Source organism: Danio rerio, chromosome 7, assembly GCF_052040795.2.
Source record: "Danio rerio strain M-AB ecotype USA chromosome 7, GRCz13ab, whole genome shotgun sequence".
Classification (NCBI taxonomy): domain Eukaryota; kingdom Metazoa; phylum Chordata; class Actinopteri; order Cypriniformes; family Danionidae; genus Danio; species Danio rerio.
In genome coordinates, this window is record NC_141027.1 from 7337243 (window position 1) to 7362570 (window position 25328).

Here is a 25328-nt window from a genome sequence, read left to right on the forward strand (position 1 = left end):
GTTTGCTGTTCACGGAGGACACCGACTGGATGATCAGATTGTTAGACTAACTAACTGACTGACTGACACAGACTTCATTTCATTGTGCTGGATAAATGGACCTATTGTGGAAACGACCCAGTCAGTGAAAACTGCTCTGCGCCTCCATATTTATGTTAGTGTTCAAATATTAACATATGATGATTATTTCATAACATGTTTTAAATTTCATATAGTTAAATTTCTCTTTACGTCCATATAAAAAGAACTATATTAATTTGTAGTAAATCATGTTGTGTTTTTAGAACTATGTTAAAATGCACTATAATCGTATTTACTGCACTTTTGTAATGAATGCACAGTGTAGTGTTTACTATAGTGAACTGATGAATGCTGTAGTATACTTCTTTACTACACAAAACTGTGGTGTATTGTAGGATAGCAGTTGTGGAAAACTACATTATTGGTCATTTGTTAATATTCGGATTAGGATTAGGCCTATAACAACTGTAGAATTTACACAACTTATTAAATCAAGTATTGTACTATAGTATAGTTCAAAAGCACTACAGGATTTACTACAAATTACTTTACATCAAAGTGCAGGTATCAGAAACCCTAATGACAAATGAAACCAAAAACTGTTGTAGTTTAACCACTGTAACCACATATGCCCAATGGTTGTGCTGCACTAACCAGTTAAACCATGATTTTTGTGGAAAAACTGGTTTTACAATTGGTAATTAACTTTTACTCGAACGACCTTTCTATTTATTTGCAAAATTTTATGAGTGACGATATTTTTTGTTTGCATGAAATTTGTTATGCTTGAAATAATTTAATCTTCTATCTATCTGTCTGTCCGTCCGTCCGTCCGTCCATTCATCCGTCAATCCATCAATCCATCTTTCTATCATCCTATATATCATTTTATCCATCCATTCATCCATCTGTCTTACCATGTTTCTATCTATCTATCTATCTATCTATCTATCTATCTATCTATCTATCTATCTATCTATCTATCTATCTATCTATCTATCCATCCATCCATCCATCCATCCATCCATCCATCCATCCATCCATCCACCCACCCATTCACCCAGCCACCCATTCACCCATCCATCCATCTATCCATCCATCCATCCATCTATCTATCCATCCATCCATCCATCCCTGTCTGTCTGTCTGTCGATCCATCTGTTCATTCGTCTGTCCTTCCGTTCGTCTGTCTGTCTGTCTATATTATACACTATCTATCTGTTCGTCCATCCATCCATATAATTCTATCCATCCAGCATTCTATACAGGGTATGTCGTTTTATCCATCCAGCATTCCATATATTATTTTCTCCATTCATCCATCTGTCTATCGATGTTTTCATCTATCATTCCACCCCTCCATCCATTTTTCCATATATCTTTCCATCTATTGTTACATATTGTTTCATCTATCTATCATTCAACCCCTCCATAAATTTTTCTATATATCTATCCATCTGTTGTTCCATATTGTTTTATCTATCTATCATTCCAGCCATCTATCCATCCATCCATCCATCCACCATTCTATCCATCCAGCATACTATATATAGTTTTATCCATCCATCCTTTTATAAATCTATCCATCTATTGTTCCATCCATTTTTCTTTATATCTATCCATCTGTTGTTCCGTATTGTTTCATCTATCTATCATTCTATCCATCCATCCATCCACCGTTCTATTCATCCAGCATTCTATATATAGTTTTATCCATATATCCTTTTATAAATCAATCCATCTATTGTTCCATCTATCATCCCATTCATCTATCCATCCATCATTTTAAATATCATTCTATCCATCCAGCATTCTATATATCGTTTTATCTGTCTATCAATCCATCCATCCATCATTCCATCCATCATTCTGTATATCTTTCGATTTATTCTTCCATCTATCTATCTTTCCATCCATCTGTCTATGCATCCAGCATTCTATATTTATTGTTTTATCCATCCATCCATCTATCCATTATTCTATATATCTATTCATCTCCATCTATCATTCCATCCACCAAATGCCTGTCTATCCATCCATCCATTCATCCATCTATCAATTCTATTAATAAATTTCTGTCCATGCTAAAACAGGCTAAAAGTATTTTTTAAAACACTTTCACACTTAAATCAAACAGTTTTAGCTGCTTTTCATTGTACTGAACACTAACCGTAACTCTCTTTCTGTTATTGTAGGCTTTTTCTCTGTCCACATTGGTGTGTATTTGCGTCTGCGCTCAGGATCTGTGTGTGTGATAAACAGGCTCTGCAGTCAGAAGGTAAATGGACCAAAGGCCGCTGGTGTTGTCGTACCGCCTTTAATTGGGATTTGATGTGAGAGAAGCGCTTAGGCCATGGAAATCGCTATCACATGCCGCTCCGAGGAGACGTTTTCAGATGCATGTTGCCTAAATCGCTTCAGAATCCACCACAATCCCGACCGCCTAATACCTCCTTAATTAATCTGGACGTGGTTATATGCTCTCCTCTGTGACCCAACACCAGCTCACCTTATTACAGGCAGATCCCCTCTCTCAAATCAAGCTCCACTGGCATTAATCAGTCCCGCACGAGACCATTTTACTATTAATCCGCTTTAACATAAGCATCTGTCAACAAACCGGTTAAACAAACGGGTAACTAGCCGTATTTCTCAAACACGCTATGTAGGCTGAGGATGATTAGACTGATTGACGGGATTGGTGTAAGTCGGAAAGAGGAGAAGCGTATTGTTTTCATGTTGTTTTCAGTGATCGGCTGAAAGTGGATATCATGAACACATTAAAAAAACAACACAGTTTTCAACAGTAACACCATTTTTTTTGTATGCAGTAAATTTATGTGTTATTTATGTAAAAATGCAGGGTACCACACAAATCATTTAAGTTAACTTAATTGTTTTTATACATTTAAGTTGACTGAACATAAACAATTAAGTTATCCCCTCCAAAAAAACTCAATTGTGTTGATTCAGCTCATTATAAATAAGTAATTTGAACAAGAAGCTAAATATTCTTTTAGTGTGAGTGAAAATCTCACCAACTGTAAATGCATATTTAACATTTTACAGTATAAATTTGTTGAATATTGGCAATTGATTTGTAAAAACTATTCTTTGTTAATATATTTTTAATAAATATGCATATGGACATATTTCATTTATATATTACTTTTGTATAAATGCTAATTATTTTTTTATTCTCCATATAATTTGTATGATTTACTTAATATACATATTTATTATAACAATTTTTATTCACCTTATATGATTTTTATCATTCACTTAATATACATATTTGTTTATTTATTAAATTATTCCCCTAAATTATATTTTATTAAAAACTTAATATACATATTTATTTATTTATTCTCCTAAATTATTTTTTTATAATTCATTTAAAATACATTTCTAATTTTTATTCTCCATCAATAATTTTTATAATTCACTTAATAGACATATTTATTTATTCATTCATTCATTCATTCATTTATTCTGCCTAAATGTTTTTTTTATAATTCACTTAAAATACATTTAGAATTTTTTTATTCTCCTTAAACGATTTTTATAATTCATATAATATATATATTTATTTATTAAATTATTTATTCTCCTTAACTAATTTTTATAATTCATATAATATACATATTTATTTATTAATTTATTTATTCTCCTTAATTTTTTTATAATTCACGTAATATACATTTAAAAAAATATTCTCCTTAAATGATTTTTATAATTTACTTAATATACATATTTATTGTTTTTTGTTCTCCATAAATAATTTTTATAATTCACTAGACATATTTATTATTAATTTATTAATTCTTGTGATTTCACTTAATGTACATATTTATTTATTATTACTTTTAATCTTATATGACTTCTAGTTCACTTAATATGCATATTTACTTGTTTTTATTCTCGTGATATGATTTTTATAATTTACTTTATGTACTTGTTGATTAATAATTTATTAATTTTCTTTATGACATTTATAATTCACCTAATATACATATTTATGTATTTTATTCTCCTTATAGACGACACGGTGGCGCAGTGGGTAGCACGATCGCCTCACAGCAAGAAGGTTGCTGGTTTGAGCCTCGACAGGCTCAGTTGACATTCCTGTGTGGAGTTTGCATGTTCTCCCTGTATTCGTGTGGGTTTCCTCCGGGTGCTTCGGTTTCCCCCACAGTCCAAACACATGTGGTACAGGTGAATTGGGTAAGCTAAATTGTCCGTAGTGTATGTATGTTTGTGAATGAGTGTGTATGGGTGTTTCCCAGTGTTGAGTTGCAGCTTGAAGGGCATCTGCTGTGTAAAACGTGCTGGATAAGTTGGCGGCGTGATTAATAATGGAGATAACCTGAAAAGAAAATGAATGAATGGATAAATTCTCGTTTTATGATTTTTATAATTCGCTTGATATACATATTTATTAACAATAATTTTTTATTCTTATTATAAGACTTTTATAATTCGCTTGATATATAACAATAATAAATAATATTTAAATTATTAAATATTTATAAATAAATTATTAACAATAATTTTTTTCTCTTATTATATCACTTTTATAATTTGCTTGATTTACATGTTTATTTATTAATATTCTCCTTAAATGACTTTTATAATTCACTTAATATACATATTTATTCATTGTTTATTTCTCTTCCAATGTTTTTTTTATAGATTTTAGGACTTTTTTGCTCCCCACATCACAACTCCCCTTATTTATATGATCTGTAATTGCGTAAAAATTAATAATGTCATAATCACATCATCTTTTTAGCATGTGGGATTTTTTCAGACTTTTTACAGACTTCTTTTACACATTTGATAATTTCTAATATAATTAATACCTTTGAAAAAAAGTTTTTGTGCAATGGCTTTAAAATCTTGCTAGGGCAGGGCGATCAGTCGGAAAATAATCGAAATCAACATTCAGAACCTAAAATCGGTTTAATTTTTCCAGGCCGATTTAAATTTTTTTAAATTTATTCTCACGTTTTTTTAATTTATAGTCACGTGATCTCATTTATGTTACATCATTCCGTCAACATGTCGAGCATGGACAATTTAAACAATGAGACAACTGAGCAATAAGATCAGCTTGTACCAAAGAAAAGCATATTTACTGTACAAAAATTGTCAGCAAAAAAAATAAATAAATAAATCAATCATTTAATCGCTCATTAATCGTAATCGAGTTAAAATCTTAAATCACCCAGCCCTAAAATTTTACTACAAATTGCTTAAAATCCTAATTAAATGTTAACAATTTACCATAAATCGCTGAAAAATTACAAAAAGTTATGACAACAAATGTTTTTATGTTTCTTTAACCTATTATAATAAGTTAATCAGGGTTCAACAAAATTGTTTTAATTATATAAGGTTGAACTTAAAATTTTTGTTTATTTTTTGACTAACGTAAGTTGAGATGATTAGAAAATAAAATTTGATTTAACTAAACAATTTAAAGGCAGTACGATTTTATTTAAAGTGTGGTTTCAGTGAATTATTTTAACCATGTGGTTTCAGAAAAACACAGAATTTTGTATTTTTCTCTTTATTTACTTTCATTTTCATTGAAAAACACACTGTAAAAAAATCACGAGTTCCACTTAATCCATTTATGTTGGGACAACATGAAGTTAACATTTTACTAATTTAAGTAGATTGAGCATAAAACAATGTTGCCCCCCAAAAAATCTAAAGAATCGTGTTTTTTCAGTTAATTTTAAGTAAGTAGTTTGAACAAACAGCGATTTTTGAGTGCATACACACAGTACCACCTAAGTCCTTACACTAAAAGGATGAACCATATGTCAAACACTGAATCTTTTTTTGTCAGACTTTAAATCTATTTGTGTGTGTTTGTTTAGCTCAGTGATTTTATTTGTGTGCGCTTCAGACTGCATATGGCTGACTTAAACTAGTCTTAATAGCTCAGAGGGTTAAATGATGTTAAATCTCGATCAATAAAGGTTGCCGTCAGGTGAAGGTGGAGATTTAGAAGCTTTTATCATCCGTCTGATGGTCATTGATCTGTCAGGACGGGGGTTTGGAGGGATTTGTGGATTTTTCGGAAAGTTATGATGGTCATGGAGCTCATATGTCTTTGTTTTGGGTTTCAGTGAGACGCTTGAGAACACCTGTCACCACTGTCATCAGCAGACTTAAAGCCTTATTTTAATATAACTAACAATAAGTCACATATTATTTCACAATTATTTATAATTAACAATAGTTAAACTGTTTTCCAGCAGTTACAGATCAGTTACGTCTTCTGCCTTTTTTTTTATAAATCACTAAATAAGTACCTGGGGGTGGGGGGTGGGAGGCGGGTCTTTGTGGGTTACAAAATTGATATAATACACACACACACACACACACACACACACACACACATATTTCATTTATAATATTTCATTCAAATTATATACATTATTATTATATAAATATTTACATTACATTATTATTAATATTATTTACATTATTTCATTCACAATTTTTCATTCACATTTTTCATTATTACACACACATTAATTAACTTAATTTGCGTTCTTTTTCATACGTTACATAAGTAATTATTATAATAAATATTATAAAATATGATAATTATTTAGGCGAGGCAGTGGCGCAGTAGGTAGTGCTGTCGCCTCACAACAAGAAGGTTGCTGGTTCGAACCTTGGCTCAGTTGGCGTTTCTGTGTGGAGTTTGCAAGTTCTCCCTGCCTTCGCGTGGGTTTCCTCCGGGTGCTCCGGTTTCCCCCACAGTCCAAAGACATGCGGTACAGGTGAATTGGGTAAGCTAAATTGTCCGTAGCGTGTGAATGTTTCCCAGAGATGGAAAACTTGCTGTATGAGTTGACGATTCATTCCGCTGTGGCGACCCTGGATTAATAAAGGGACTAAGCCGACTAGAAAATGAATGAATAATAATTATTTAATAATATTAGAATAATTATTGTAATCATGTAACTATTACTATTACTTAATAACTATTACTATATAATGATCAATACACATTAATCTTTTTCCTTTTTTAAAATCACTAAATTAATGTTAAATATACATTAAAATATATTTTATCATTATTATTATTATTATTATTATTATTATATTATTTACATTATTTGATTCACAAAATTTCAGTATTATTATATACACATGAATGTCTTTTTGCAGCACAATGTATTTTGTAATTATTATAATTAATATTATTGTAAAGTGAACAGGGACAAGGGTAGGGCTTTGGTTTTTATTTTTTCAGGATGTTTGTGACACTTTTCACATCAGGCTTATCTCTAAGACCAATAAACAAAGGAACAAAAGCACAAAATTAACAAAGTGTAGATAACACAATAAAGGTTTACTTCAGCCAAAAATTTTAATTCTGTCATTAATTATCTTCAAATGAAGATATTTTGGATTTAATCCAAGAGCTTTCTGATCCTCTCATAGATAAATCGTTGAACAAAGTTGTTGTTGTTTACTTTGCACACAGGAGTATACTCGCAGCTTCATATAATTATGACTGAACCACTTATATCAGTATCATATTTTATATCATATTTTGACTGTTTTTGGTTCCTTTCTGGGCATTGAAAAATGCATGTCCAGTAAATCTAATCTTTCTCCACAGTAGAAAAAGGCAGCAAACCTTTAACTGTAAAATTGTAACAGCCCTGTGGCATTCACCTTTCAGCAGGAGCAGAGACTATAACAATAATGTGATGAAAACATGAAAGCTAAACTGTTAATGCAGCCAAGGATAAGGACATTTAAATAAGATAAGTTTTATGTGATGTAAACTTCATCATTTACTGTTAACCTTAAAGCATTTTAGCATCAACTCAGCTAGGCATTTAAAGCCATCGAAACAGTACATAACGATACACTGCCTACGTTAGGTCCAAAAAAAAGATTGATAAATTTACCCCACACAAACCCTGTTTACACTGTCTGGTTTGGATGCCCAATTCCGATTTGTTGCCTTTATCAGATTTTTTTGCTTGTCCAGTTTACACGTTCAGTGTGCCAGAGCAAGGTTTACTTGGGCTTTGGCGCAGTACACTTGTGTGTGAGTGCAAAACGCACCTAACCCCGAAACTGAAAGCGAGACGTGACTTTTAAGGGGCTGTTTCATATGGATTTATTAATCATTCTTACTGTTCGGTGAACACAAACTGTCAAAGTTTATTAAAGACGCAAACCCCTCACTGCACGACAGCTGCGCACTTTCAGCAAACCTCCTAATTCCTGCAGCACGAGGACTTTATGACTGTTCATAAGCGTCAAAAGTGGCGGATCTGTTCGGCGAGTTCTGCCATCTGTGCCACTGCTAAATATGCGAAGTGTAGTATAAGCAGTGAATGGTTCAGTCTTGATTTACCCCCACGCAGTTTATGTAATGGTATGGCCCTGATGTGTGTGTGCAGTAGCCCGCAGTGCGTGTATTAATAGCGACAAAAAGCAAAAGTTACATCACAAAGTTCTCCTAACTTTAAAATGATTTTGAGGCAGAGGAGGTGGGAAAGGGCCATCATCGCAGTCTGTTTACCTTTTGGAGCCCCAGCCATCGCGCAGTTATCTTCATCAGTCACGGAGGATGACGCTTTTGGTGGGCACGTTGTTATGATGACTGCGCCAGCGTGATCTTCTTGCAGTAAAACAGTGCAAAACTGCTTTAAAATGTAGTGTATGCGTTACAGCCTAACATTTGACAAGCTCTGAGCGAGTGGGCGTAACCGCCGTAAACTATTGACTTTCCTGACAGCCTCGCCGCAGCCAATCACCAGCATTTGGTCCGGCCACATTAGGGATGCCGCAGGTTTTCTAGCTCACTGACGTTGACAAGATTGTACTCTTGCGTATCGAAATTTGGTACTGAACAAAAATTCTTTTTTCTATACTCGATAGTATCGAGACGATTCGGTCGGTGCTTAAAAAGTATCAAGCTCTATACCCAGTCCTAGACAAGGGAGTATAGATCCAAACGCAGGTTTATTATGCAGAGATGGTCAGGCAAGCAATGATCAACACAGGAGCAAACAGATGTAAACAGGCAAATCCAGAGTCGTAGTCGAATACACAGGTGAAAGTCAGTACAGGTAGGCAGCAGGCAACGTAAACAAACAAACAAGGTGAGGTTCCAAAAACATGACAAGGAAAACGCAATTGTAATGTTTACAAAACTGTTCAACAAGACTCGGCAGCAACGTGTCTTTGAGCAGCATCAGCTGTGTGAGTCTAATCAATGAGTAGAATTAGAGCAGGTGTGTGTGTGTGTGTGTGTGTGTGTGTTTAGTCCATGTTAACATTCTCCAGCAATCTATGAAAGTTTATATTCTGTGTGTGTGTGTGTGTGTGTGTGTGTGTGTATGTATGTATGTATGTATATATATATATATATATATATATATATATATATATACAGTGCTCAGCAAATTTAGTACAGCAATATTTTTCTCTAACACATAAATTTGGCTGTACTAGTTTTTGGACCGTTATGTTAAGTTGTTTTGTTAGATAAGCTTCAGATTTGGCTTCAGTACTGACTAATCTAATGCACAAATATAATATTGTATATCCTATTCAAAATCTGAATCAAAAAGGTAGATTTGTGAGGGTTGTGCTATATATAATATATATATATTAGGGCTGCACGATATTGGAAAAATCATTGCAAATGTTTTTATTCTGCAATGTATGTTGCCATATGAATACAGCTTAACTTTGTTAAATAACTAATTGGAAAGAATTTATCATTTTAGATTTATTGGGATGATTCTGTAGTGCAGTGCAGTGCATATGCATAAAATAAAAGAAACAACCTACAAGCATGAACAAATTCAATAAAGAAAAAGATACAAATTAAATAAACAGCGCTTGATTGTTTTCCGAGGAGTTAAACTGCATTCAGGTATGCAGTATTTGAATAATCAAATGTAAAACAATGCTGCATATAATGTTTGTTTTATAAACAAATAAATTCGGTACAATTTCCTAGTCCTCAATGCTTATAAATCCCTCACACAGTGACAGGCCTCAAAAAACACTTTTAATATTATTATAATATATATTTTATTATATTAGATAATTATAATCCAGACCCAGTATTGCGTATACTCGAGATGTGACTATTACGAATGATCATATTGCGTTTTCGATGCTGAAATTATATATTGTGCAGCCCTAATATATATATATATATATATATATATATATATATATATAAAGGATGTCCCGATCAGATTTTTTGCCCTCGAGCCCGAGTCATTTAAATTTAAGTATCTACCGATACCGAAACCCGATACGATACTTCTATAATACATTAAAAAAATAGAGCGAGGAAAATGATCCAGCATGTTTCTTATTTTTTATGTAATTCCCCTTATTTTAACATTCAACAACTCTGTTAAGAAACAGAGCACTTCTGTAAGGTAGCTTGAAAAATCTAGTAATAAATAACATCAATTCTTCACTTCTGCAACAGTAAATATAAAAAAGTAATATAAAAACAATATAAATAGCACCTCAACTTCAATCCAACAAATACACACATCAGTTTGCTATGGCAATGTTGTCGTCCTCAACTTTTTTAATGCCTTCAGACCACATATTCACGCATTCTGCTTCAAGCTGCTTCCGTGTTCTACTTTGTCAGCACTTAACCAATAGTATCTCTGCAACAAAGTGATGTCATGCCGCACACGGTGCTGTTTCTGTGTGAAGTCAAAAAAGAGGTCTAACTCTGTGCCACCGCATTACTATACTGTAGATGTATTAAATACAATGAGAATTTATATATATATATATATATATATATATATATATATATATATATATATATATATATATATATATATATATATATATATATATATATATATTCAAGTGCTGATCAAGAGGTAAGTCCGATTTCGAGTTTGAAACCGCGGCACAATTTTCGATCACGTGATCAGATCTGGACATCCCAAATATATATATATATATATATATATATATATATATATATATATATATATATATATATATATATATAAAACGCTTTCATTTTCAGTAAAGTGTTATAGTAAATAGTTTCACCTTTAAGCGTAGAATAGTTCTTTTCAAATTTCGCAATGTGTTAGTTTCCATAGCAACACAACAAGCTTCAATCAAGAAAAGTGGCAGGTTTGAAAACTTGATTTGGAATTCTGGCATTCTAAACTCGGAACATTCTAAATTTCATATTTGAACTGTACTGCTCAGAGTTAGTCAAAATACACACACACGCACACTGACACACACACACACACAAACAAACTTAAGCTGATTCCACCAATTGCAATTAATGATACAGATAATTAAAATGTACCGATATTTAAGTGATGACATTAATAGTTGAAAACAGAAGGGGAGAAAAGAGCTCAGCGAAGATCATTTTCTCTATTAATCTGACTCTCAGACACTTTTAACACACACACACTCAGCACGCAAACAGGCCCAATCTGTTTTAACACTTTGAGAGCAGACTGACTCCAAATCTGCTTAACCCTTGCCAAGCTTCTAGAAGAGGATAAATCATAAGATGAAGATCGGATGAGCTGTGTGTGTGTGTGTGTGTGTGTGTGTGTGTGTGTGTGTGTGTGTGTGTGTGTGTGTGTGTGTGTGTGTACGTGCGTGTTGCCTATTGACTTCTGGATCAATATTTCTGCCAGTGAATCTACTTGAACAGATCAGAGTAATACACTTTCCAAATTAGCTTGTAATCCAACTTTGTTTTCATAAGTTCATAAGATAACTTGGTGCCTTTGGGATTTTTATGAGCAAGATCGACATTAAATGAAGCGTACAGTTTTTTATTATTTATTGAAAATATATATACAGTTGAAGTCAGATTTAGACGCCCCAAATATTAAATATTTCCCAAATGATGTTGAACAGAGCAAGGTAATTTTCACAGTATGTCTGATAATTTTTTTTTTTTTTTGAGAAAGTCCTATTTGTTTTATTTCGGCTAGAATAAAAGCAGTTTTTAAATTTTAATGTCAAAATTGTTAGCCTACAGAGCAAACCATCACTATACAATAACTTGCCTAATTACCATAAATATAAATGTTATATATATATATATATATATATATATATATATATATATATATATATATATATATATATATATAGATAGATAGATAGATAGATAGATAGATAGATAGATAGATAGATAGATAGATAGATAGATAGATAGATAGATAGATAGATAGATAGATAGATAGATAGATAGATAGATAGATAGATAGATAGATATGCTACAAACTTTTTATTTTGTACACAAACTTTTATTTTGGATGCAATTTATCGCGATTAATCCTATATACACTCACGCACAATTATTATTTAAATCAAATAATTATTTTATGTTTTTTGATACCAGTCATTTATTAATTAGGATTGTTTATATTAATAAATATAATAATAATTCTATCTAAAAATGTATATATAAACAGTTATATTTATAGTTATATTCATATTTATTAGCCCCCTTGCTATTTTTTTTTCTTTTTTAAATTTTTCCCAAATGATGTTTAACAGAGCAAGGAAATTTTCACAGTATGTCTGATAATATTTTTGCTTCTAAGTCTTATTAGTTTTATTTTGGCTAGAATAAAAGGAGTTTATTATTATTATATTATATTCATGTTCGGATTCTGTATTCGTATTTATTTCAAATAATTATTTTATGTTTCCAAAACCAGTTCTGCTGACCAAATCTGCGTTTTTAAAATCAAAACACAGTAAAAAGCTTATGCTGTTAAACATTATTTCAGTTTAATGTTACAGTGTAAGTTATCCCTGTGAAAATCATCATTATATTCCAGTCCTCATCCTCGTGATGCCATTTCTTTCATTAAAACAGGATCTGTGCTTACAAATAAATCTGAACTTTTCAAAACTGCAATGAATAAGTAAAAAATATACTTTTTTAATTAGTTACTGATTTTGTCAGGTAAATAATATAATTATAGTATAGAAATAGTATATATTATAATTGAATTTTTTACAACTACAATAAGTTTTTTTCCTACAACATGATCCAACACACTATGCATTAATAATAAAATAAAATGGTTAATAATAAATCATAAATAATCCAAAATATGACATTTAAACTAAAAGTTATGTAGTTTAATTGTTTTAGTTATTGATTTTGCCAGGTAAACATTAATTCAACATGAAAAACAATCAAAAAGTACGTTCTTTTCCTAAAAAATGACTAAAAACACTATGCAAAACATTAAAAATAACCAAAAATATGACATTTAAACATTAAAGGATATATTTAAATTGTTTTAGTTATTGATTTTGACAAGTAAACATTGTATTTCAACATTAAAACAACCTTAAACTACATTTTATTTCCTACAAAATGACCAAACACTAATCAAAACATTAAAAATAAAAAATATGACACTTAAACAAAAAAGGATACATTTCCAATGATTTATTTAATACCAAGCAAACATTATAATTCAACATTAAAAACACTCTAAAATACAATGTTTTTTCCTACTAAATAACCAAACACACTCTGCAAAATTATTAAAAATCTGACATTTAAACAAAAAAGGATGCATTTAAAAGGATTTAGTTATTGATTTTGCCAAGTAAACATTATAATTCAACAATAAAAACAATCTAAAATACATTGTTTTTCCTACTAAATAACCAAACAGACTATGCAAAACATTCAAATTAATAAAAAATATGACATTTACACAAAAAAAGATACATTTGGTTAGTTATTAATTTTTACCAAATAAACATTGTAATTCAACATTAGGCAACCTACTGTACAACTACAATGGATTTTCTTTTCCTACAAAATGACCCCACACACTATGCAAAATGATTAAAAATAATTAAACAAATATGACATTAAAACAAAAAAGGATTTAAAATTATTTAGTTATTGATTTGGTCAAGTAAACATTATAATTCAACATTAAAAACAACCTACAATTACAATACATGTTTTTTTTTATTTCCTACAAAATGACCAAACACACTATGCAAAACATTAAGAATTATCAAAAATATGACATTTAAGCAAAAATAGATACATTTTAAATTATTTAGTTATTAATTTTGACTAAGTAAACATTGTAATTCAACATTAGGCAGCCTACAACTACAATCGATTTTTCCCCTAGAAAATGACCAAACACACTACGTACAATTATTAAAGAAAAAAAAAGACATTTAAACAAAAAAGGATGCATTTAAAATGATTAAGTTATACATTTTGTCAAGTAAACATTATAATTCAACATTAAGCAACCTACAACTACAATCATTTTTCCCCCTAGAAAATGACCCCATACACTATGCAAAATGATTAAAAATAATTAAAATTTATGACATTTAAACAAAAAAGGATGCATTTAAAATGATTAAGTTACTGATTTTGTCAAAACATTATAATGACCAAACACACAAAAGATTAAAAATAAATAAAATATGACATTTTAAAAACAATTATATAGTTTAAATGTTTTAGTTATTGATTTTGTCAAATAAACATTGTAATTAAATATTAAAAACAACCTACAACTACAATACATGTTTAATTTTTCCTACAAAATGACCAAACACACTGTGCAAAACATTAAAATTAATAAAAAATATGACATTTAAACAAAAAATATGCATTTTAAATTATTTAGTTATTAATTTTGTCTAAGTAAACATTGTAATTCAACTTTAGGCAACCTAAAACTACAATGGATTTTTCCCCTAGAAAATGATCAAACACACTTTAATAAATACACTTTAATTATTAAAGAAAAAAAGACATTTTAACAAAAAAGCATGCATTTAAAATGATTTAGTTATTGATTTTGTCAAGTAAACATAATTTAACATTGAAAAAAACAATACAATACATTTTCCCTCTACAAAATGATCAAAAACACTTTGCCAAACATTAAAAATAAAGAAAATATGACATTTTAATAAAAATGATATATTTTTAAATACTTTAGTTGTTGATTTTGACATGTAAACATTGTACTTCAACATTAAAAGCGTTTCATTCCCCCTCCCCTAAAAACAGATTGCTTCAGTTTCTACAGACAGATTAAAAAAACAGCAAATTAATGAAATGCAAATGTATGCACAATATGCTTATTAACGAGCTGCTCTTTGTTTATGTGCTTGTGTCCGGCGCGTGAGTTATGATCCGATAAGCCCAGTTCATATATGAAGTGTCTCTTCGCATTATTTCCAGTGTTTGCTGTGGAAAAGCCACTTGGCATAATTAATTAGGCTTAAATTGGTCTCCTTCTGCTTAAATGAGCTGTTAACATGGCCAGCGGGCAGAAGCAGCGGGTGTGTGTGTGTGTGTGTGTGTGTGTAAAGGGGGAGCACAAATCCACACAAACACTGTTAACAAGTAAATGGGTGGAGAACTAATTAGTGTTATCTGCTTATCACGGAGCATCCTCATTTACCCAAGACAAGAGTGACACACAATCACAAAAACTGTGCTTAAGGGCTGCTCTTACTCAAACACACACACACACACACACACACATGCAAGCACGCATGCACTAATGCCCTATTGCAAACAGCTAATTACAGAGTCATTTGCAAATCAATGGCGCAGTGCTGCTGATTCCCTCCTCTAGTTTACAACACACACACACACACACATACACAATAAACCACTGCTTCACTTCCCCTTGTGAAGGAGAAAAGGTAAACTGTTTTCACACTGGAGAAATAGGAAGAGAGCAAATACACACACACGTTTGTTATTCTGATATAGCAGAATATTCTGTTAGACTTTACCTTTACTTCAGTTGTTTTTACATACAAGAAACTTTATAATAAAATATTATATACTAGAAAATAATATAATGTAATGTAATATAATATATTAAAATAAAATATAATATAATAAAATATAATATATAATATAATGAAATATAAAAAAGTATAATATAATAAAATAAAATATAATATAATAAAATATAATATATTTTAATATAAATTAATAAAATATAACAAAATAAAATATATAATGAAAAATAATATAATTTAATATAAATTAATAAAATATAACAAAATAAAATATATAATAAAATATAATATAATTTAATATAAATTAATAAAATATAACAAAATAAAATATATAATAAAATATAATATAATTTAATATAAATTAATAAAATATAACAAAATAAAATATATAATGAAAAATAATATAATATAATTTAATATAAATTAATAAAATATAACAAAATAAAATATATAATAAAATATAATATAATTTAATATAAATTAATAAAATATAACAGAATAAAATATATAATGAAAAAAAATATTATATAATTTAATATAAATTAATAAAATATAACAAAATAAAATATATAATAATATATTAATTTTTTTATTCATTGTCTCTTCAGCTTAGTCCCTTTATTAATCCGGGGTCGCCACAGCGGAATGAAACAACAACTTATCCAGCATGTTTTTACACAACGAATGCCCTTCCAGCAGCAACCCATCTCTGTGAAACATCCATACACACTCATTCACACATACATACACTATGGACAATTTAGCCTACCCAATTCACCTGTACCACATGTCTTTGAACTGTGGGGGACACCGGAGAACCCTGAGAAACCCACGTGAACACAGGGAGAACATGCAAACTCCACACAGAAACGCCAACTGACCCAGCCGAGGCTCGAACCAGCGACCTTCTTGCTGTGAGGTGACAGCACTACCTACTGCGACACTGCATCGCCTCTATAATATAATATAATATAATATAATATAATATAATATAATATAATATAATATAATATAATATAATATAATATAATATAAAATATTTCCCAGAGATGGGTTGCAGCTGTAAGGCCATGCACTGCGTAAAACATATGCTCGATAAGTTGGCGGTTCATTCTGCTGTGGCGACCCCAAATTAATAAAGGAACTAAGCCGAAAAGAAAATGTATGAAGAAATAATATAATATAATATGTGAAAGATAAACACAAATATGAATGAATTACTGTACATATTACATAACAATTATTTGATTTATTTACCTTCTCAATGACAAAAACCCTTAGTTTCTTAAAAAGTCCTAAAAATCTTCATTGATATAATGTGACATGTCAATTAAAAATACAAATAATAACATTAATATTAACATCTAATGTTATTTTAAATATTATTAACATATAACATTAATATATAACATTATAATTATACAAATTAATAACATTAAAAGACAAATTATTCAATGCACTCCATGTGCCATTTTTTTGCAAATAAACATACATACATACATACATGTAAATAAATAAAGTATCTACCCGGCAAGGCAATTTAATTTATATAGCACATTTCATACATAGTGGCAATTCAAAGTGCTTTACATAAACAGGAACAAAAGAGACAAGTGTAAGAAAATTAAAACAAACAATAGAAATGATTAAAAACAGATGAAAATGTGTTAAACAGGTTGTAAAAGAATGAAAAAGAACATAATGTGTGATCTGTAGTACGTAGCAAAGTACTCATTCAGTAAAGGCACAGCTAAACAGATGTGTTATCAGTCTTGATTTAAACGTGCCTAATGTTGGAGCACATCTGATGTTTCTGGAAGCTGATTCCAGCAGCAGGGGGCGCTGTTAATAGCTGAAAGCTGATACACCCTGCTTTGACTGAACTCTTGGAATTTCTAGTTTATATGATCCTAAAGATCTGAGTGATCTGTTTGTATTCAGTGAGCATAGCTGTAATGTATTGAGCTCCTAGGCCATTTAGGGATTTATAGACCAGTAATAATACTTTAAAATCTATTCTGAATGTAACTGGGAGCCAGTGTAAAGACCTGAGGACAGGTGATGTGCTCTGATTTCCTGCCTCTGGTCAGAATCCTGGCCGCAGTGTTCTGGATGAGCTGCAACTATCCAACTTTTTTTTGGGGAAGGCCAGTGAGGAGGCTGTTACAGTAATCCACCCTGCTGCTGATAAAAGCATGAACAAGTTTTTCTAAGTCTTCACTGCAAACAAAGCATCTGATTCTTGCAATGTTTTTGAGATGAAAGTATGCTGATGTAATTACTGCTTTGACATGACTACTGAAACTCAGATCTGACTGCAAAGTCACACCAAGATTCTTGACCTTATTTTTTGTTGTTTTACCTTTAGTGTCAAGTTACGCATTCACCTTGAGAACCACATCTCTGTTCCCAAACGCAAATGTTTCAGTTTTCTCTTTGTTTAACTGAAGAAAGTTTTGGCACATCCAATTGTTAATTTCATCAATGCACTGGCAGAGGGTGTCAATGTCATGTTCAGTCTGGCCATTCTCCTCTGAACTCTGGCATCAACAAGTCATTTGCGCCCACAGAACTGCCGCTCACTGGATATTTTCTCTTTTTCAGCCAATTCTCTGTAAAGCCTAGAGATGGTTGTGCGTGAAAATCCCAGTAGATCAGCAGTCTCAGAAATACTCAGAGCAGCCTGTCTGGCATCAACAACCATGCCACATTCAAAGTCTCTTAAATCAGCTTTCTTCCCCATTCTGATGCTGGGTTTGAACTGCAGCAGGAAATGTCTACATGCCTAAATGCGTTGAGTTGCTGCCATGTGATTGGCTGATTAGAAATTTGCATTAACGAGCAGTTGGACAGGTGTACCTAATAAAGTGACCATTGAGTGTATATAAGAAACGTATATAAATAAATAAAATTAAGCTTTATAGTTGAGGTGTACACAATGCAGCATAAACAAACACTCTTAAGGTTTGCTTGATAAAATCCTCGTAACAATCTGCATGAGTAGAAGTGAATTAAATTATACTAATTCTATTTCAAGTACATTTAACTTGTTACAGTTTTTCCTGTTTGCTTTGACCTGGTTAAAGAAACTAGGTTCCTCTTCATTTTCATTATCACTATCCCAGCAGAGCAGAGGACCGGTCTTGCAAATGTGTAAACTCTTTCTCATTGGGTTGACACATTTTCCCCTCCTTTTTTCCAAACAGTTAACACGGATGTCATTCAAGCAGTCCAAACTCCATTGTTTTAGCTATGGTAACCAAACAGAAATAATCTATTCCTAACCATTAGAAACTACCAAGATCAGTATGAATTCACTGAAGCATCGGTTTGACACTCCTTCACACAAATCTTCAATCAGCAATCAGTCTGCAAACATTACAAACGGTGGAAGGTCTGTGTTGTTCTGTGCCAGCATTGATGGAGGAGGCCAATAGTGGCCTATACTCCCAATAGATTTGACAGTATATTGGTTTACTTGTGTTTTCTCTAATATTTACAGTATTTTTTTTACTTTTGTCTGTTTTTTTTGTTTGTTTTTTCTATACAGTATTTTAGTTTTCAGCCACAGTTTGAAAAACATCATGAATTCAATATCATCATTCTGCAAACCTTATATAAACGATGGAAGGTCTGTGTTGTTCTGTGCCAGCATTGATGGAGGAGGTCAATATGGCTATGTCCTATACTCCCAATAGTTTTGACTGTATATTCGTTTACACGTGCTTTCTCTAATGTTTACAGTATTTTACAGTTTTTCTCGATTGCTTAAACACATTTGCCCACTCTGACATCAGATTTTCAAAACAGTTAACACACAGGATAAAACTGAAGCTCAATGGCCAAAATGACTAATTTTGTTAGCAAAATGCTCTAACACTTACAAAACATTAAAAACATGCTACATAAGCAAATATTTCCATCAAACACCACAACTTGTGGTCAAATTAATTTATTCTTTCAATCAATCATTATACAATGGATGACAAAATACAGCAATCAGTATGCAATATTACTTTACGAACTCAAATGGAGATATATATATATATATATAAAAAATTAAAATTAAATTAAATTAAAAAAAAATACAAACACATTTTCTCTTTCACATTTAGTCCATTCGTTCTTGGCGATTATGCCACAGGTTCTCATCAACATCGCATTGAATGTTTTCCCTTGCAATGCACCAAGGGAAATACCTCCTTGCATGGCGTATCCATCCCTGGCAGTTCTCTGCACATATTGTCAGGCAACCAGCATTCATTGCCTCCAGGAGGGGCATCTGCTCATATGGCCGGTGATCATGCACCTTCCACCTCCAAGCAGAGAAGAACTCCTCAATTGGATTTAGAAAAGGAGAGTATGCAGGGAGGAATTGCATCGTAATACGAGGCTGTGCTGCAAACCATTCGTTCACAAGACGAGAGTGGTGGAAAGCCACATTGTCCCAAATTATGAAATACAGAGTCATGCCAGGCCTCAGCAGCCCTCTCTCTTCAGGTGGAATCAGTATTTCTTTCAATGCATCAAGAAATGTGATGAGGCGTTCTGTATTGTATGGGTCAATAGTTGGTATGTGGCAAAGGACCCCATCATTGGAGATGGCAGCACACATGGTGATATTGGCACCCCTCTGACCTGGCACTGTGACAGTGGCCCTCTGCCCAATGATGTTCCTCCCACGTCTCCTCACCTTACAGAGGTTGAAGCCAGCTTCATCCACAAAAATGAATTTGTGATGTGCACCTTCAGCTTTAATCTCCATTATTCTCTAAGAAAGGGGAGGGGAAAGAGGGGAAAAAAAAAAAAAAGCTAAATTCATGAAGCAAATTATTCCAGTCGGCATTACAATACAGTTTTTCTTGTTTGCTTTGACGTGGTTAAAGAAACTAGGTTCCTCTTCATTTTCATTTTCACTATCCCAGCAGAGCAAAAGACCAGTCTTGCAAATGTGTAAACTCTTTCTCATTGGGTTGACACATTTTCCCCACCATTTTTCAAAACAGCTAACACGGATGTCATTCAAGCAGTCCAAGCTCCATTGTTTTAGTTTTGGTAACCAAACAGAAACCATCTATTCCTAACTATTAAAAACTACCAACATCAATATGAATTCAGTGAAGCATCGGTTTGACACTCCTTCACACAAATCTTCAAAAAGCAATCAGTCTGCAAACCTTATAAAACGGTGGAAGGTCTGTGTTGTTCTGTGACAGCATGGATAGAGGAGGTCAATTTTGGCTATGTCTTATACCCCCAATAGATTTGACTGTATATTAGTTTACATGTGTTTTCTCTAATACTTACAGTATTTTATTACTTTTGTCTGTTTTTACAGTATTTCAGTTTTCAGCCACAGTTTGAAAATTGTCATGAATTCAATATAAACTGTAATCAAAGCATTTCTTATTCTGGATTCAATTCTTTGCAAAAAGGCAAATTTGACAGCCCAAATAGAGACAACAAATGGCATTGGCAATAGGCTACAATGACAAGCAATGGTGGTGCACTGAGTTCTGTATTTGTTGTCCATTGTGTAATGATTAATTGAAAGAGCTCATATACTTGTTTGCAAGTTGTGTAGTTTGAAGGTAAAACTAGCTTTTGTTGCCTATTTTAAATGTTTTGACACAATATGTGCCTTTTGCAAGCAAAATGTGTCATTTTGACCATGAGTGCCGCTGTTTAGGCCTGTGTGTTAACTGTTCTGAAAATGTGGAGTTTCAGTTGACAACTACATCCAAGCAATCGAGAAAAACTGTATTGAATTGTATTGAATTCATGACGTTTTTCAAACTGTGGCTGAAAACTGAAATACTGTAAAAAAAAAAAACAGACAAAAGTAATAAAATACTGTAAATATTAGAGAAAGCACATGTAAACTAATATACAGTCAAATCTATTGGGAGTATAGGACATAGCCATATTGACCTCCTCTATCAATGCTGGCACAGAACAACACAGAGCTTCCATCGTTTATATAAGGTTTGCAGAATGATGGCTAATTGAAGATTTGTGTGAAGGAGAGTCAAACCGGTGCTTCAGTGATTTCATACTGATGTTGGTAGTTTTTAATAGTTAGGAATAGATGGATTCTGTTTGGTTACCAAAACTAAAACAATGGAGTTTGGACTGCTTGAATGACATCCGTGTTAACTGTTTGGAAAAATGGTGGGGAAAATGTGTCAACCCAATGAGAAAGAGTTTACACATTTGCAAGACATGTCTTCTGCTCTGCTGGGATAGTGATAATGAAAATGAAGAGGAACCGTTTCTTTAACCAGGTCAAAGCGAACTAGAAAAACTGTAATCAAAGCATTTCTTATTCTGGATCCAATTCTTTGCAAAAAGGCAAATTTGACAGCCCAAATAGAAAGACAACAAATGGCATTGACAATAGGCTACAATGGCAAGCAATGGTGTGCACTAACTTCTGTATTTTGTATTTTATTGTCCATTGTGTAATGATTAATTGAAAGAGCTCATATACCTGTTTGCAAGTTGGGTTGTTTGAAGGTAAAACTAGCTTTTGTTGCATATTTTAAATGTTTTGACACAATATGTGCCTTTTGCAAGCATAATGTGTCATTTTGACCATGAGTGCCGCTGTTTAGGCCTGTGTGTTAACTGTTTTGAAAATGTGGAGTTTCAGTTGACAACTGCATCAAAGCAATCGAGAAAAACTAATATTGTGCAAAATATACTTCATTTATTTAGGAGGGTTAGGTAAAATATTAAGTAAAATTCAATTGATACTCATACATTTTTTATTTATTTATTGAATAAAGTAAAGTCAAAAATGTTCAGTGCCTTTGTCGGATAAATTTTGTTTTACAATTTCTAAAAAACGGATGTGACATTGTGGGCCGCCCGAGGCAATACATTTTGATTGAAATTGACTTCATATTATTTGCAATGATTAGAAAACATTTCCATATTACAAGTGTGTGACCTCTTTCCATTTATTACATAAAGTAAATGTGTAGATATTTAACGTTTCACTTAGTAAATTCTAGTTAACCTTGACATTTTATATGACAATTACCACACATTCATTTTAAATAAGTCGTTTTTGTTTTGTTTTTTCAGTGCACACACTCACACACACACATGTACGCACGCAGCCAGCTAAGTCAGACAGTAAATGTCTGGATCAGCTTACTAAAGGTAACCAGAGCTAAATTAAGCGTCTCTGTTCGCAGAAAGTGGCCGGCGGCGGATCAGTGTCCTGTTTGTTTGTTTGTAGACTTTATGTGACGTTTGGCCTTTGACCCGCTGAGAAACACTGAGACGTTTCATAACATCCTTCCTTACAGCATTAGGAGATTGGTTCTGACTTCTAGGAAAAATGTGAAAAGGTTAACTTAAGCTTTTCTAATGCGTCTCATTATCTGTGTATTGTTAAAGGGATTGTTCGGCCACAAATAAACATTAGCTGTTAGTTTCCTCACCCTCAGGCCATCTGAGATGATTTTTCTTCTCTTGTAGAGCACTCAAAAATGACGTTTGCTGTTTGTTCAAACTACTGAGCTGAAACAATGAGCTGAACTAATGAGCTGAAACAACACAATTTTTGAGTTTTTTTTTTTGACCCCCCCAATTTAGTTAATGTTCAATCCACCAAAAAACAAATAGGCTAATTTAATTCCCTCATGTCCCAATATAAATCCATTGTGTGGAACCCAGCATTTTGTTACAGTAAAGATTAATTTAGATTTTTTGATGAAACTGATTTCACATTTACAAAATCCAATTTGTTAATTTGTAAGCACAATTTGTGACTTCACAAGTAAAAGTTAATTGGATTTGCACATTTAATAATCATGTTTTGAATTTCCGAATTGGATTTATGTATTTTTGAATTGTGTTTTTAATTTACAAATTGGATTTGTGTATTTTTGAATCGTGTTTTTAATTTACAAATTGGATTTGTGTACTTTTGAATTGTGTTTTGGATTTACGAATTACAGTTGCGTACTTTTGAATCTGGTTTTGAATTCACGAATTGGATTTGTGTATTTTTAAATTTTGTTTTGAATTTATGAATTGGATTTGAGTATTTTTGAATCATGTTTTGAATTTACAAATTAGAAATACGTACATTTGAATTGTGTTTTGAATTTACAAATTGGAGTTGCATACTTTTAAATCTGGTTTTGAATTTACGAATTGAATTTGTGTATTTTTGAATCGTGTTTTGAATTTACGAATTAGAATTACGTACATTTGAATTATGTTTTGAATTTACGAATTGGAGTTACGTACTTTTGAATCGTGTTTTGAATTTATGAATTGGAGTTACCTACTTTTGAATCGTGTTTTGAATTTATGAATTGGAGTTACCTACTTTTGAATCGTGTTTTGAATTTACGAATTTGCATTTGTGTATTTTTGAATCGTGTTTTGAATTTATAAATTGGAATTGCATACTTTTAAATAGTGTTTTGAATTAACGATATGGATTTGTGTATTTTTTAATCGTGTTTTGAATTAACAAATTGGATTTGTGTATTTTTTAATCATGTTTTGAATTTAGGAATTAAATTTATGTCTTTTTAAATCGTGTTTTAAATTTATGAATTGTATTTGTGAATTTTTTAATCGTGTTTTGAATTTAAGAATTGGATTTGTGTATTTTTGAATCATGTTTTGAATTTACAAATTGAATTTGTGTATTATTGAGCCGTGTTTTGAATTTAAGAATTGGATTTGTGTATTTTTGAATCATGTTTTGAATTTACAAATTGAATTTGTGTATTATTGAATCGTGTTTTGAATTTATGAATTGGATTTGTGTATTTTTTAATCGTGTTTTGAATTTACCAATTAGAGTTACGTACTTTTGACTTGTGTTTTGAATTTACAAATTGAATTTGTGTATTATAGAATCGTGTTTTGAATTTACAAATTGGATTTGCATACTTTTGAATTGTGTTTTGTATTTATGAATTGGATTTGTGTATTTTTTAATCATGATTTGAATTTACGGATTATAGTTGCGTCCTTTTGAATTGTGTTTTGAATTTACATATTTTAAACATACATATTTGAATTTACAAAATTCTTTTACAGATTTTGTCAATATGAATTGTGCTGTGCATGTATGAAATTTATTTTGTAAATGTGTTATTTTTGAGAGTGATCTGGCTCTATAGTTTTTTGGTGATTTTTAAAATGCTAATTAATAGCTTTAAAAAAACATTTAAGCAAACCTGAATGAACACCCGTGGGTCCTGGGTATACATTGAGGTCTAATAAAGTGAAAAGATCAGTCTGTGCAAGAAACTGAGCATTAATTATAACACTAATAGACTGTAGTGCTTGGCAAAGATTAATCGCATCCAAAATAAAAGTTTTTGTTTTGACGTAATACATATAATCTTTATTATGTACATGGAGGCGACACGGTGGCTCAGTGGTTAGCACTGTCACCTCCCAGCAAGAATGTCGCT

At 31.6% G+C, this 25328-nt stretch overlaps 2 protein-coding genes across 3 annotated transcripts in view; one reads left to right on the top strand and one right to left on the bottom strand.

Moving 5' to 3' along the window:
- The window catches only part of actn3b (actinin alpha 3b), a 701279-nt gene that overhangs the window by 390359 nt on the left and 285592 nt on the right, over nt 1-25328 (top strand). The window lies entirely within an intron of this gene.
- Nucleotides 1-25328, bottom strand: part of pfdn2 (prefoldin subunit 2) — a 207239-nt gene that overhangs the window by 137669 nt on the left and 44242 nt on the right. The gene's annotated exons all lie outside the window — the stretch shown is intronic.